Consider the following 16,684-nt stretch of genomic DNA (forward strand, 5'->3'; position numbering starts at 1 on the left):
TCCTCCCTTTATAGGCTCTTTCAGCAGCAACAGGCTCTTTTGAATATAATCACTTTATCTTGTGGTTTTAAATCGAGGCCTGCTTCCAAATAGCAAAAATCTTTATCAAATGTAATTACTGGCTAAAAGCAATTGCTAAAGATGACTGATAGTGCTTGTGCAATTACCGTTTAAATGCTTATTTCTAATTACTATGCCCCAAGACACCCTCCTCTTTGCAGAAGGCTGCTGTGCGGGGGCACAGAGGCGCAGCTCACCTCAGGTCACAGCGGTGCCAGTGCAGGCGAGGTGAAGGCCACCGGTGCCACACAGCCCTGTGAGGAGGCTCGGACGCTCTCTGTGCTTCTCCAGCTGCTGCCCCCTGCTCCTTCCCTCTCATGTCGGCATCCACCTCTCTCTCTGTGGTGCTCAAGGCCTCGGGACTGCCTCAGACCTGTGGGGCAGTCAGCAGCAGGGCCCCCTACTGTGGGCTCCCATCAGTATCTCCAGGCGAACAGCACAGAGCCCACATCTCGCTCTCCAAGGGGTGTGGTGGCGTGTGTGGTTCCCAAGACAAGGAGAGCCATGCCCTGCGTGAGGGACACCAGCACTGAGGGTCCCCACGAGGCCGGCCAGCCACTCTCCTGCCCGCCCTGCGGGGCCCTGGGGCCCGGCCCGCACGGCCTGCGTTTGGCGGGGTTGGACGGGAGCGGACGGAGCCAGGCGAATTGCTTCCATACGCAGCCCAGGCATCCTCAGCTGGCCAAATCTGCTTCTCTTAATTGGGATTATTTACAAATGCATTGGATTTCTTTTTCTCTTGTTTTAGTTAGTTCCAGGAGCTATGGCCTGGATTCAAAAAAATAAGAAGCTGGGGGCTTTTTGGTTGGAGATTTTTCTTGGGATAAGACAAACAGGGAGATTAAAAGCATCTCTGAGCTTTCTATATACTTGTGGGAAGAGTAATCCCTATTAACACAATCAATGAAATTGCCTGATGGAATTGAAACTGTTTATACAAGCAACGGTTAGAGCACTTGTACTACAGTATGTATGTGTAAATAAATGGTGCTGAATTCAGCCTCTTCTTCAATAACCACAGCAGTCTGGGACCAGTTGTTTTTTTACTTTATTTAAGCTCAAAAGTCCACCCTGTCTTCACGTGTGGCGTAATTCCATTATTAAAAAAAATAAAAAGAAAGTATAAGGGAAAACACTTGTCCCTACTGCCTCACTATACCTATGTCATAGGGTACAATAGGAGTCTCTTTTCAAAGCCTTGTGCAAGTAATGATGTAAAGCTGTGCTTTATTTGTGCTGAGGAATGCAGCATTAAAACCAGGCTTCTCTGTGGGACATCTCTGGGGGGACCCGGAGGAAGCCTTGTGCAAAGTGCTTCCTGCATTTGGCTGCTTCTCCCAGGAGGGGACTGAGATTAGGGACCTAATTCCACTGAACATCCTCAGTTTTTCTAGCTGTCCGCAGAACAGGCTTCCTGCAAAGAACCTCATCTAATTAACTTAAACTCGTGACTGACTTACTCCTGCTATGTTATGAAATATAGATATGATGGCATGTTTTCATACTGCATAGCTGAACTGTCCTTCCTCAAATGCCCCACAGTGCCCCATCCTGATGGCACTGTGAGCAATATGTTTAAAATGGGCATGCTGCCAGCAAATATAGATGTTTCCTGTCCCTTCATGGGTCCCTCGTACTATCTTGCCTGAAAGACTGAAGGTATTCCCCAGTTCTAATAACAAACATTGTAACCTTGCAAATAGCAACACTTGGAGTTTCCTTTAATATTTATATTTTTTGACCCCAAAAGGGAAAAGAATTTACCATACATAGACTGGAAAAACAGCGTGCTAATTTCACTTATCAAAGGCGTTCAAACCAAAGAGTCTGACACTAATAATAGTATGTTAAAAATATTCTTGAACACAAGAGGCATTACTGTATTGTACCACACGTCGGTACCTAGCTCAATGTCGGTATTTCCACATGGTAATTTATCTCAGCTCGCAGCTCCCAGCTATGATGACATCAGAGGATGAGTTCAAAGTGAGGCAGTTTTGTGCTTTATAAAAACAGTTTAAAGATAAAAGCCAGTTTTGACTTTAAAAAAAGAAAGAAATTAAGAAAGAAAGGAAAATGAAACTGTTAGGCACTACATTAACCAAACAATTCTGTGAAAGGAAAATGCCAATCAGGAAGAGATGGCAGCATTTTGTAATGAAACCGTATTAATCAAAATGATCAACTACTGTTGTTTAATGCCTTAAACAATGCTCAGTTTCTTTCCCACTAACTCATGCAGTTGAGGAAATGGTAGAAATCATATCAACTATTGAACAGAGTAGAATGAAATCGTAGAGCTAGCCTCCTTTACATACATATTAAATGTTGTCCAGAGATAACGAATTCACAGTAAATGTAACAGCTTTTCCATCTGCCTGAGTATGCAGAAAAGAGAAAGTGTCAGAATATTTTCTATATTTATAATTAAAATAAATAAATATCAATCACATGGCTTTAAGCATTTAGTTTTTTGTAAATCTTTCAAAACTTTTTTGACCCAGGACTTGGTGCTCTGGAGCTTATCAATGACACCAGGGGTCAAAAGTGTTAGTGCGACTAAAATTACTTGGACAAAGCCAGAACCAGGTCAGATCGCCATGGGATAGTCCCACAAGGCCTCCTGTAGGCTGCTGCCACCAAGGAGTTCTAAGGGAAAGAAAGGAAAGACCATGAATCAAACATCCCAGAAAATTCACAAGCAAATGTGTTATTAATCAAGGAAAATAAAAACAAAGTTTATTAAAATGCCTTGTAATAGTACATTTCAAAACAACACAAAGACATCTTATGTGATGACCATTTTATCACTGAGGTTCATTCCAATTGAGTTACATTCTTCAAACCCAAAGAGCCACAAGTGTGCCAGAAAGGAAAATAAACACTGGAACGATGTGTGCAGTCACACATCTAATTTGATGATTGATCTCACAATTTAAATAGACACTTTCCACCCAAAATAAATGCAGAAGTATATATCAATGACACTTCTGCAAGCTAAAGCTAATGGCAGGTCTGGTAGAATTTACACATTTCTTTCCATGTCTAACTGAGAAGTTCAAATTGGGACCTGAACAAAGTCAGTGGGTAAGAAAATAAAGTAGAAAGGGTCTATGTTCTGTTAGATTTGGAACGCCATATCAAAATATTCTTTAAATTACTGTAACATTTCTCATTCATTCCATAAATATTTATGAAGGGGACAGATCCTCACATGGTGTAAACTGCCTTAAATCCATTGGTTTCAGTGAGCCACATAAAGTCAAGGAAGCTGCAATAGTTTACGTCACGCATGAGTTTACCCCAGTATGTTTACGTATGAATTTTGAATTGAATTCTCCACTGCTCCGACTCTGGGGAATGGATGGAACAGTGACAGCGGATGATTTAGTCTTTTTCGCTCTAACCCAACATCAAAAGATGGATCCTGTTTCTCCCCTCCCACAAGCTCTTGTTTACATGAGTATTGTCTGTGAAGTGACTCATGGGAGCAAGGATTGGGCCTGGTTTTGCACTAACAAGGCTAATACGGAGTGATATTTGACCTGATCAAGTTTTTAAGCTGAAGATGAAGGTCAAAGTTACAGTTTTATCAGTTACATTTTGGAGCCTTTCACTTGATCATGACAATACCATGTTCATAATACAATTATTGTAATCATATTTCCAGTGTTGCTTGCCTTCAGTGGAAACAGATTGCATTAAACTCAAAAGCTGCCTGCAATGGTATGCACATTTCAAAGTCAAGTAAAGGTTATAGAAGAGGAGCCTGGATTCACGTACAATCAGCACTACTTCACTAGAGGTATTTTTGAGGCTTTTGTCAACTTGGCAATTTCGCTAAAAATAGGCATTATATAAGAAGAAACAACAATTAATAAGCAGCTCACTGATTGCACAGGCATTAGCAAGGCTCTGGGTAGAGTTCAGTACTCCGCACAATACTTGGGTTGTTAAGATTTCTTCCCACATACAGGTAATTTGGTTGAAATTCATAGCAGAGTGGCCAATGTCCCTTCTGTTGCAGTAGAGATCCCTGAAAATCTCCACAGCTTGTCACATGGTGGAAACCAGCATACCTTTGCTGCAGCCAGTGGCCACTCCTGTCTGAACTGAGCTTATTTTGACTTGCAGTCCCTGTTCAAATCATTAGTAACTATGAATAAAACTGAAAAAATTGGTGTATTATTTCCAGCCTTGCTTTATGAAGAACTTTACCTGTTACTCTGTGCAATTATTAGTCATCTCCAGTCACTAACAAATAATTACATTAGAATTAATTGCCTCCAGTCTTATGAATCCTGAAGTAGAATAGGTAAAAGTGGAGCTGCTGTATGACGAGGAAATGAAATATGTAGTAAGTGTCTTCATTATTTGAACAGAAGCAAAATGAAGATTTATCACCTCACTAGCTCCAGAGACTGATGGCTAGAACAAAAGAAATTTTGTTCACTAAACAAAAAGTTGCAAAGTAGTTTTTAAAAAAATATATATATAAATAAAAAAAAAAATTAAGCTCTCATGGAAATGAATTCCTGTTTTGCAGAACTTTTTAGCATATTAAATAAATCCTTTTTCTTCTGACCCCAAATGAAGTGTTGGTTAATTTTTGTAGCCTTTGTCACCCTCTAAGGTATCTAAACTGAAATTTTGGAGTTAAAATAAAAATTTATTTTCCAATAAAAAAAATAAACTTTACTTAAATATGTAAAGTGAGTTTTTTGTTGTTGTTGTTTGTTTTTTAATTCTGTCACATTATTCATTATTCATTAGAAGATTTATTCTTGATAAAGTGTTTTGAAACTTGCATTTTTGGTGAATAATGATAGTAAGCTGAAATGAATTACCCAACTACAGTTTATAACACTGCTCATAATCAAGGAAGAAATCACAAACATCTTGCTTCTAGAAGTGCAGAAGAGGTACTGAAGATGAAGCCAGACAGAACATTGTGTCTATTACGGGGAATGATTTAGTTTATTGGATGTGATTTCCATTCTTATGAGTGGAAAATTAAGCAGCTGTAGGGGCAAATCAGGATCTCAAAAAATGGTGAAATCCTATTCTCTCTGCCCCTAGCAGAGCTCTGTGTTATGAACACAGGCTTGCTTACGGAGGTTCGCCCTCATGCCTCGCTCTACGGCATTGCTGTGTCTCCTCCCTGCCATGTGTCTTACATCCACACATCGCTGCACTCCGGATGGCTCCGCAGCCAGTGGCTCCCAGCGCCTGCCAGCACTCACACAAAAGCTGAATGTGACACTCCCAGGCTGCTCCAGGGAAGCTCCTCAGACTTCACCCATGTAATTAATGGGGAGTACGGGAACATTACAGAGACCAGAGCCTAATCAGACACATGGTAGAATGGGAGACTTGAGTATCAGGGAGGATAACAGTACTGAAATGCAGCATGTACGTACATGTATGTACTAGAGCTTGTTATAAGCACACTATTATAGTCCAATAAATACATGACAGTCAGCTCCACTAGCCCTAGCACTTTATTTAATTTTCATAGATCATCAGGTGATCACGTATCATGTAGTCTGACTTCCTAAAAAAAAACACAGGCCAAAAAAACCTCTCCTGATATTTTCCCTCTCTATTAGTACAGACTGTCTTCACCTTGGAAAATATCACTAATGCGAATACTCGGAAGAATGAGCAGAATGCTGTTTCCAGCACGGTATCTTTGCCAGAGCGTGCTGGCTCCTGCTGAAGCCAATCCAGCCATTGTGCGTGCAGAGGGCAGATCACAGCTCTAACCGGCTAAAAGGAAACTTTGCAGAGCGGATTATGTTACTTCTGAATCAAGAGTTCAGGGTTTATTTTCAGAAACTCCCGGCTAGGGTCTAGTGGCATGTAGTCTTCTCAGCCTGTGGCAATATAGCACCAAATACCTCGAGAAATCTGGCTCTGGCACCCGGTCTCAAAAAGGAGAGCGTTCTCGCAGGGCACGGTACTAGTGCAGAGCCCTCCGAGGGCTTGTGGCTTGTTTGCAACAGCCTGATCACAGGACCGGCTTCTTGGATTGCAGCTGCTTCAGGGCAGGAATCATGGCTTTGTCATTTCCTTGTAAAATACATAGCTCCGCAGCTCTCAATCTCTTGCACTACGAAAACACCAGGCAAGCTATTCAGGAGCTGGTTTAGCTAGTTTATAAGAATACCGGTACTTGTTTCACATCTCCCAGTTTGCCAGCTCACACCATCAAATCCTACTACAGCAGGTAGAGATCTGAAAGAAAGCCTTTCTGAAATCCTGACCAGCACCGTAGGGTTCAGCTTTTACCCTAGGACAAGCCCCCTGAGGGATCCCACTGCTAACAACCCCACTCCAAGTTCCCTCTCGAGAGAAACGCCGTGATCTGTGTGCTGCGTGGTGCTGGCTGCTTTTCAGGCCCATCCTGCAGGTAGCTGCTGCATGCATGCCAGCCATGCCAGGAATCCAGTAATGCCCTGGGAATTTTCCCAGCCCACGGTGTCCAATCTATCTATCAAAATAGAAGGTTATGAGCTCCTAGGTATTCTGAAATGCTAATATTAACACAGTTTTGTTTTATATCAGATGTAAATACAGCTTTCTTTTAAAGTTTGCTTTTTTATCCCTTGTTTCAAGATAACAGACTTAAAAGGAAGATATTAAATAGTGTCTAAACTTAGTAAACATTTTCCACAAGTGCCAAGATTGAAGCAGTAATGAGTGGTGGTCTGTAGTGCAACCTGAACCCCACTAAATACACCAAAATATTCACTTACTTGTACATTTAATGAAGGCTAAATATAACCCTTAAAGCATGAAAACAGTGATTTCAAAAGTTTCCAAGAGCCTCTTAACCCCCCCACTGCCCTTCGATTTTGGAGCAGTGATGAGTGATACTTCTTAGCTGCTTCAGCTATCACTGCGTCTCTGCCTAGAGGTTTAGGAGGGAAGTTTTCTGGGATTCTGCTACTTCACTAATGACTCTCCAGCTGGGGTTTCTAGCATGGACTGAGAGGAGCATTCTCCCTGGAGCTTATACAGGTGTCATTTGTATGAGCCTTCGGTGGTTTTATGCAAGCGATCGCTCCAGGATTCTTAACAAAACAAGGCAAATGGTCTCCTTCATTTCATATATTATTTAAGCAATAACTTCACTCTTGCCTCAGGCTTGCAAGGCAGTAATTGCAACCAAAGTAGCACTTACCCACAGAGACGCTGATGATGTATTTGAATATAATGGCAGTGTATACGAGCTAATTCTGATTCAGAGAATGAATAATTGAACTATCTAAAGAAAACATTAAAGAAATGTTAAGGCTGATCAGGAAGCTGGGTTAGCATATATTACAGCTGATAACATACATGATACAATGGCAGAGGAACAACTGCCCACATCAATGGCTGCAAAGCTCACAGTAATAAAAGATAACAGGAGAAGTGCCATATTTTAAAGGACAGTTAGTGAAATAGACCACCTGGATAAACCTGGCTAGCCCATTGCAGAAAAATAACTTGATTACCATGGGCAAAGCACACACCTCATTTTAATGCTCAGATCTACCTGACGACACCTTTCTCCTCTCCCTTTGCAGTTGCACTCATTAAAAAAGTCCAGTAAGTGAAAGTTTCCATTTGAAATGAGATGATGTTCCTGCTTACGTGAGAAATTACTAGCAAAGTAATATCAAATCAAATAATTATCAAATACGAAATGTGAGCAATGAAGTCAAATTTTGCAGCACTGGTCTGGGCTTGAGCCGGTGTTAAAGATGTGCCCCAATCCGCAGGTCATAGTGGGGGCCGAAGGGCGCCCAGAGCAGGCCTGCAGCAGCTCTGCCAGCTGGCCTAAGGGCGAAGTCATGGCCGTGTCAACAGTCATGAAAGAATTTCCTATCCATTGTGCGCTCACGCAGGGTGAATAGCAGCAAAGAATTAGGCTTGGAGAAATAAGGATCTTGCTCAAAATTACAAGTCCTATTTTACCAGTTTACTTGCTTACACAACGTTTATCAGATGAAGTAAGCTTACCTCGGTGTGCTCACACGAAGCAGCTCTGCACGCATGAAAAATAAGTCTCTACTGGCCTTACTAATGGAAACAAGAGCCTACATGACTTGCCTACAGAGTCACTGTCAGGCAGTTTCTGGCTAGGCCACATAACAATTATTTCCTGATTCTAACCAGTGCTGCAGTCTTACCAAAGACAGCAGCTGCTTTAATCTCTTTCAGCTATTCAAAGTTAACAATCCCCTTTAGTAAAACAGCAACTGATTTGTGTTAAGCTCAAGTCTTTTGGAACACTTCAGTGAGACATCTAAACCATCTTTTTCCTAATGAAGACAAGATCTGTACATCTAGCTCTGAGCACAGCGATCTCTTGAGCTTGACTGGGGACAGTAGGCACCAAATACAAATAATAAGCATCAGAGGTGTTTCTAGTTAGAAAGAGGCTTCTGCAGCCAACTTGTGTTGCTAATTAGAAGCAGGGAGTTGCCTTCCCCAAGCACACAGAAAGAAGGTGCTCGAGGCTGGTTAAGGATGAGCATTCATGAGCAAAGCAACAAGCAGCAGTTAGAAAAACATATGAAGTTACAGGGAAAGTAGGCCCATTGGAAAGAAAGGAAAACAGCAAGCAGTCAGTAAAAATGATGCTGGACATGAGCACTGGGGAGGAATGTGTGTTCTGCAGGGTATGTTTCAGGAAAGCAGTTCTCTCCCTCCTGCCCCAAGGGCGTTAACACAGGCTTTGCTAGAAAACGGTTCTCAAATGCTCTTTGCCTGCCACGTTTGCTTTAGCAGAACTGGCTGCAACTGTGTTGAAGCCTGAAGCCTGTCCAGTGCTACCCTGTCCCGGCCCTGCTACAGCTGCAGTCAGAGAGGACCACAGGGAAAACACTTTACCTTAGGAACTAAATCGCAGAGTGTCCATGCCACACGGTGATGCCCCAGGGGAGAGCTTCACTACCATGGGGCAGCAGGTTTAAAGCAATGCATGCATTACATTTTAGCAGTGCAGAAATGTAAACTGACATCAAGTCAGTCCTTCCAACCATCCTACTGTTGGTGGATATTTAACTTAATTTCCACCTGAAGAATTATCTGTCCTCTTTACCCCCCTATCACACACTTATGCTCAACTTGGTTGTCAAGAAACTGGAGTTTATAGGAACCTTAGGGAAAAAAAGCAACAATGTACAAGTCAGTGTTTTATTTCTTGGACAGACTTTGTATTTTTGTACTTTTCTATTTGCCACACAGCAGAGTAATTTGTTAAGGTCTTATTTAATTTTCACTTTTCCGATCAAAAATAGCCAATGATGTGTGTGGGGTCCTCCTTTTGTTTGTTTTTGGTGGCCAACCTTTTTATTTTAGGAGGGTTAGAGAAATAATTATTGAACCCTCTTTGGATAACAGCCAGAGGTTGTTTTCCTTAAGCTGCTCCAGGTTGTTACAAGGCAAGGTTGAAACTATAGGCTTTCACATGGCATTTGAAAAGAAGGTGGTGAGTCAGAAAGGCAGCAAGACACAGGAAGGCTGCTCCAGGTGGCAGAAGCAACAGGGTCAGAGAGAAGGCCACTTTAGCTGAACAGAGGAGAGCAAAGAGAGGAGGTTGTTTAGTGAGGCTGGAGTTAGCTCAAGAAATCCTGGGGAGAGGCCTTACAAACAAGAAGGGCAGTTTTGAATTGCAGCAGGAAATAGTGGAGCTATTTGAAGTTGGGAGCTTTGAGTCTGTGCTTCCTAATCTGGGAGACTCTGGGTGGGAAAACTGCATTTCCACTGGGACCATAGAGGAAGAATCAGCAAGGAGCTGAAACAGGGAACAAGCCTTCAGCAGATCTAGGTGATGTGAAAGACCAACAGGTTTTAGGCATCTGATGCCGAATACCAGTCACCTGGCTCTCAGCAGTGCCAGGAGAAGGAGACAGTGGCTGTGCCAGAGAGCAATTTGTAACCCAGAGGTGTGGGACTATCCCTCTCTGTGCAAAGGGAGGAGGGTGGGAAGAGGCCAGAGAGCAGTACAGGCAACAGAAGATGCTCTCATTTGTTCATGATCATTCCTTCTTTCAGACATTTCTGTTAGAAACCCTGTGTTGACACCACAGGTTCACTTTGCTAAGAATGGAGGATGAGGCAGGGGGGAGGATTTCGATCAGTATCACAGCTTGGTTTCAGCTTAGAGATCAAACACGAAGAAGGACCGCAGTCATTAGTCACCGCGTCGTAGATGTTCAGCATATAAAAGGACTAACTCGAAAAAGAGAATCCAGCAACTGTGGGGCCAAGAAAGGAGCAAGCCAGGCAATTATACAGGTGTGGGTGCAGCTCAGAACAGATTTGGATGGAGAGGCAAAACCTGCACTGAGCTCAAGGACAATGAGGGGAAAGCCATGGAGAAGAGAAAATGGAAGAAGGATCTCTACCCAGAAGGCAGAGTATGATGTGGTCAGACAGAAGCCCAGCTCTGTGTAAAAATTGTGCCCAGCTTTCTGAAAGAGATTTCTGAGTGGCCACACCTGCAGACAGTGCTGTAAATTGTGCATTTTTATATGCCAACATGCTTTTTGGGGTCTCAAAAATCTGACATAATATGTTAAATAAAAACAATGAAAAAAGAGCTGAGGCTTTGGGGATTGTTTGGAGACTTATTTTTTAGTTTTTAAAATTCATGTTAAATTCCATGCAACAATATTAAGAAAGCTGAATGTTTTTAGAAATATGGGGGGAAAAAAAAAGCCTTTTTTTTTTTTTTATTTTTTTTTTAATACTGTGCCAGGGACTTTCTTAGAGTATGTTATTGGACATCACCAGAGATGTTTTAAGGAACAGAAATAGATATCAGAGGAATTTCTGATATTCCACTTGTCTACATGATTGACACTTTAGCAGAGTTAATTTACATTTTAGGAATTTATTAGAAGTTAGATTTTCCTTTTTTGACTGACATTCAAGGTCCACTCTACTAGAGAGCATCTTTCTGAGTGCACAACGAGGGAGGTAAATTCATTATTTTTGTTATTCAATGGGATTAGCAGCCTAGATTCAGGTTAAAGTGATACAGAAGGGCATTAACTAGTTCTAAATGACTTAATTCCTTGAAAACAGTATTTTTTAATGTGCTGCTAATTAAAATATTTAAGAACTCACTGTAACAACATTTTGAAAATAAACCAGAAGAATCAATGTAAACAACATATCATTTTACAAACTAAACGGAATCACTTAAAATCCAATGTAATTCTATGTTCCAATAAAAATAAATATATATACAGGTGTCAAGTTAAGATCGTCAAGCCTTCTCCCAAGATACCAGCTAAGAATGAACCAAAAGTTCAGATTAACCCCTCTTATACTTGTTCTTACTTTTTGGAATAGACAAAATAGTTTCTGTGTAGCATCTACTTCTGATGCTTATAATGCTGCTCAAGAGCACTTTAAATGAAGGAGCAGGAAAGTCACCAAGAAATGCTTCAGTGAAAATTCACCAGAAGCATCTCTCTAGGATTGTAGTGCACTATTATCAAACAATACGTTTTCAGGTTTTTAGTCAACATTCCTAAAACCTAAGATATTTTCATTGCAATATGTTTTTCTTATATAGTGTTAGAAATCTCATTATGGCAGATATGGATTTAAGGAATATGCGCTGTGTGACAAGACAGCATTTAGCAGTCCTGGTCCTCTTAATGTCTAGCTTTTTTTTTTTTTTTTTTTTTCCCCTCCTCTTCTCCAGTACATTGTATTGACACAAAATTACATTATGATTATGTTTTAGAAGGTACAACAAATTTTTGCCCCTTAAATTCAAATTTATTTTTCTCTTTCATTACTTTCTTAGTCCTAAGAACGTTTTAAGTACTGCTTGACTGTGGTGTGGGCAGGATAAAATCAAAATATTAAGGAATAGTCATTCAAGGCCAGGTACATGAAAGAAACCTTGTGTCTCTGAACAGACTGTTCCCTCCACCTGGAAATAGTTGCCTTATAGAATCTGGTATTTGCACATTTCAAATCCCTCTCTTTTCTTGCCTTCAGCTCCTCCAACACAGCTAAGTAGTTTTGGCAGTTCAGGTGAAAGGAATGAAGTAACAGCTCATTTCCTTTTCATTCACAGGTATTTGCCTATGATTTTTGAGTCTTCAGTTTTTAGTTTGGGAGATACGTCCTTGGCCACAAAGTTGTGGAACGTAGTTCTGTGACTCCATGCATCAACTAGAATATCACTCTTCACATTTGGAATCACACTTACCGTACTGTACTAGTGATCCTGGTGTGCTGCAGAGGAAATGCTTTCATCTTTCTTAAAAAGTTTAATAGACTGCATGGCTTTATCTGTTTCAGAAGATATCATCTTTAACGATCCAGTGCAAACAGATACTCAGCATCTAGATGACAGACAAGTGGGGAGCATCAAATCATAAATGTAGTGCTTCACCCCATTTTAGAAAGCTGTTGTTTTCTGTGCACAAGCTAACATCATACTGTTTGATGTGTAGTTAGGTTAGTTCTTCCTCCAGGATTTATTTTGGTTCCAAATTAAAACAAATAAATGTGATAAATGCTATTTTGCAATTGAAAATATAATATTATATTAGAAGCCTATTTTCTCCGTGAATAAAATACAGGTGTCAGTTTCAGAACAGGAAAGAAAAAGTTGTAATTCCCAAATAGTCTAGCTCAGTAGGTTCCCCACCTACAGCCAGTTGGCAGAGACCAGTTCTAGTACAGAAGGCAAGAATGCTCTCCTAGGTAATCTAATAATGCTGGAAAAACTTAGTGAGCAGCAGAACGGAGGTAAGTTTTTGCCATGAGCTCTGAACACATATGAATGTGCCTCACCTTTGAGCAGTTCATTGCTCACCTGTCAGTTCTAAAAACCCAAAGATCTTGTCCATGTCATCCATATTGTGATTAAACTGAGTACTATATTTTGAAATGCCTTAAATTTGACAAATTTAGGGTGACAAAGGGGAATAACAATGCATTTTCAGCTACTTGCCTCTTCTCCCTTACAAGTCTGTAACTGTTGTCTTTGTTGATGGAAAGGTCCAGACAACTGCTAGCCCCTAAGAAATTAAGAGATAGACCAAGGACAAAGAACAAGCAGGCATAGCCTGGACTCTTCAATTTGTTTCTCACTCAAGTTGCAAATGGATATAAACCACAGAGATACCAGTGATGCTGCCAGAGGAAGATTGTGCTGTCATTTTGGCTGCGACACTGTTGAAGAGAAAGGACAAAATTGTCTGCTCCAACAATTCCCCCTGCCAGCCCAACCTGACATAGTTTTTGAAGAAAGAATTTACCACAAGTTTCTTTGCAGTCCTGACAGTCATTGACAATTCTCACGCGTGTACAGGATTCTCCACAGATCAAAGATCAAACTGAAGGGTCAGTATGAAGAAATAATGTATTACCTTCATGAAAGGATCTTGAAGAGCTCTTCAAAAAGCAAATTAAACCCAAATATTATTTTATGTTCCTACTGCAGAAAGGAGCACTGCAAGTCAACTGAATGCCATCTTAACCAGCCGGGCAGAAAGCCAGAGGGGCAAGAGGGTGTCAGATGGAATTTAGGCCAGGCAGGCAGGAAACACCAAGAGGAAACACCAGCAGCAGCTGTAGAAGCAAAAGAATGGGCAGAGGCTCTAAGACAAATAATAACAGGCAGAGTGTAGCAGCAGTAGCAGATGTCAGAGTAATGCTTTCTGGAGGGGGATGGGATGGCATTTGTAAAGAGAAGGGATTTTTTTTTTTTTTTGAACACTTTGTATTAATTATCTGAAAAGGGATTCTTCCCCCAGGCCCTTTGAAACACTGTTATTTTGGATTAGCTTGTGAGGGAAGAGACTCAACTGAGCGTCCACTCAAGATGTGCAGTGCCCAGGACAGGCACTGCTCCTGATCCTAGTTTCACGTATGGGTTTGGACTCTGAGTGATTTGTGGAGATGATGTTAAGAATAATTCTGGAAATAAATTTAGTAGATGGATCCCTTATTTCTCTAGTGGTATTACCAGTCTTTCTTTAGGTTTCTATAAAGTGGAACTAGCAGGGAGAGGGAAGAAGTTCTGCTCTTCCAAAAATGGTGCAATGCTGCTTTTGTCAGGCAGCAGTTTATATGCCAGTTCTTACATTTTAAGGCTGTTAATTGGTTCCATCAGTTGCTTAATTCACTTCTTAGTGAGATGCAATACTTGCGTGACAACAGATTGTCATGGTGATGTTGGTCATTGAGTTGTCATTCCTGAGAAACTTGCCTGCTTTCATACAATATAGGAGGAACTTTGCAGAGAGGATATTAAACTATCTCAACCATGTTCATCTAATGCTATATTGAAGGGGTGGCAGATGACAGAAGAGCTGATTGGCCATTTTCTCTCAAACACCATCAAAAGAGCAAGAGCCACCTGCAAGACGTGAAGCAAATAAAACATCCATTCAATCTGGAAGCAGAACGTGACTGGAAATAAAAAAAACATGAAGAGAAAATTCTAAGTATTAATGATATACATTAATTATATCATTATATGTATATAATCTTAATGATATACATTAATTATATCATTGTTTCACTCAGAGAAGGCAGCATCATTGTACAAATAAAAGAAATTATATTCAAACAGCTTAATGAATTTAAAGAACTGGCTTTGGAAAGTAAGCCAACACAATGGAGCCGTACCAAAACCACACATTAGTAGCACTTACTCAGTGGCTACTCACTCCCACGCGCACCTCATAATCAGTGGTTGGACCACCAGCTCCCCAGATGCTTTCTGAGGCGAACCACCTCATCCTGCCTGCCAGCCGCGCTGTGCTGTGCAGCCACCTAGTGCCTCTGAGGCTGCTTCTGTGGTAAGGAGACCCGCTTTGGCACCGCTCCTGGGACGCACACATGCCAGTAGTCAGCAGCTGCCTTCTCCCCGGATGCGAGGGAAGCTATCTGCTGCACAGCAGCCCTTCAGGAGGCACCTGGTATTTAGAGGAAGGGGAATTCTAGCGTCATTTGGGTTTCTCCACCTCTGTCAGAACCTAAGAAAGGATCAAGGCAAGTCATTTCAAGGAGGTGTGGATTATGCTTGGATGGGGGGAAAAGGAAGAAAAAGGGAAGAACTACAAATTGAGTGGTAACAAAAGATGCTAATAATTTGTTGGGACTTCTTTTAATTGACCATGCCAAAAAAAAAAAAAAAAAAGAAAAATACAAACACACACACACACACAAAATTTAAGCACATGAAATGAAAATCAGTCATTGGTTCACATGAGATTATGTGGTTTGACTTTTGTGAGGTCTTTTTCAACATATTATTTTTCCAGTTACAAATACATGTAAGTCCACATATAAGCAATATGACTTCTCACACAGTTTCTCAGGACCTCTATTGAATCTCACCTTATATTTCTAGTTACAACATTTCAAAGTTTTATTGTATCCAACATATGAATAAAACACCTGTCCCTCCAGTTTCATAGGGCAAGTGGTCAGAATATAACACAACAGTAGCAATTCTCTACTTATTGCTGAGCCATGAACAGCACGGGGCTCCAAATATTCCTAACGAAACCATTAGCCTCAGTCTGTGAGTCCTGTGTCAAGAACATAGCAGAATGCTAAATGAATTCTTATGACAGCATCTACAGCGCAAACAGATGTTTGTGCAAACCTGTGAATCTGACATTACCAGAAAATTGTTAGAAATAATACTAAAGAATTGATCTAAGATCTGTTTTCAGGAGTCAACAAACACAAATCTTATTCATATTCCCTGCTTGTCCTGCCCCAAAGAGAGTGAGATAAGATTTCCTTGTGATACCCGGTTTTTGATGTAGTAAAAACAAAAGCCAGACACAGACGCAGGAAAATATTATACTGTGTGATAGCATAGCAAATGAAACTCAAGATTTTACAGGTGTGAAGTGGCACACACGAGTCCTAACTTTATATGTGCAGTGATGGACTCTGGGTATTACCATGTCAGAGAGGTATTCTGAAATTACTGTAGGTGGTTCTGTGAAAATACCAACTTAAGGACCAGCAACAGCCAAAAAACCAAGCAGAATATTATGAATGCTTAGGAAAAGACTTAGGAAAAGAGTCAGGAACATAGCAGAAAACATTATGTCATTATACAAATCCATAGTTCACCCACATATTGAATATACCATGTTGCTTAGCTCCATCTCAGAAAGGGCATAAACAAGAGCAGAAGGAACGATCAAAGGCATGGAACTTCTTTCACAAATAAAATCACAAAATAGACCAGGACTTGTCAGGCAGCAACCATTGAGCTGACACAACAGGAATCACATAAAACTGAGCACCATGGAGAAGGTAAGCAAGGTAAGTCTTAGATTCTTGGCCAGTGTCATTCTTCCCTGACCCCTTGTCAGTCTGTTTGTCCATCTGCTCCAGGTTCTAGACTAGGACTGTTAAGACTTCAGTAGCTTCTAAGTTCAGTTCTTTCCTACCTCATTCACTTTTCAGATCTTAATCTTTCTGTACAAGCTGTTTGCAGCATAACTTGCCCTGTGTACCTAGCCTGAGTCACCTCCTTGCTACCCTCTAATCTCTTTGTTCATCTGAACATTAGCACTTCCCAGGAATCATGCAGTAACCTATGCCTTACCTTCCAGTACAGCTC

At 41.0% G+C, this 16,684-nt stretch overlaps 1 long non-coding RNA gene across 2 annotated transcripts in view; it reads right to left on the minus strand.

The window, feature by feature from the left end:
* Positions 1 to 926: 926 nt before the first annotated feature.
* Positions 927 to 16,684, minus strand: part of LOC137861184 (uncharacterized) — a 61,965-nt gene continuing 46,207 nt past the window's right edge. Inside the window, exons 3-4 of one of the 2 annotated variants that reach the window (XR_011099451.1) lie at positions 14,775 to 15,011; positions 10,932 to 14,502 (exon numbers count right to left, since the gene is read on the minus strand). This is a non-coding gene — a long non-coding RNA (uncharacterized lncRNA). Of the gene's footprint in view, positions 2,710 to 10,931; positions 14,503 to 14,774; positions 15,012 to 16,684 lie in introns of those variants that run through there. The other variant, XR_011099452.1, reaches the window with a different exon arrangement.

Source organism: Anas acuta, chromosome 9 (assembly GCF_963932015.1).
Source record: "Anas acuta chromosome 9, bAnaAcu1.1, whole genome shotgun sequence".
Lineage (NCBI taxonomy): Eukaryota > Metazoa > Chordata > Aves > Anseriformes > Anatidae > Anas > Anas acuta.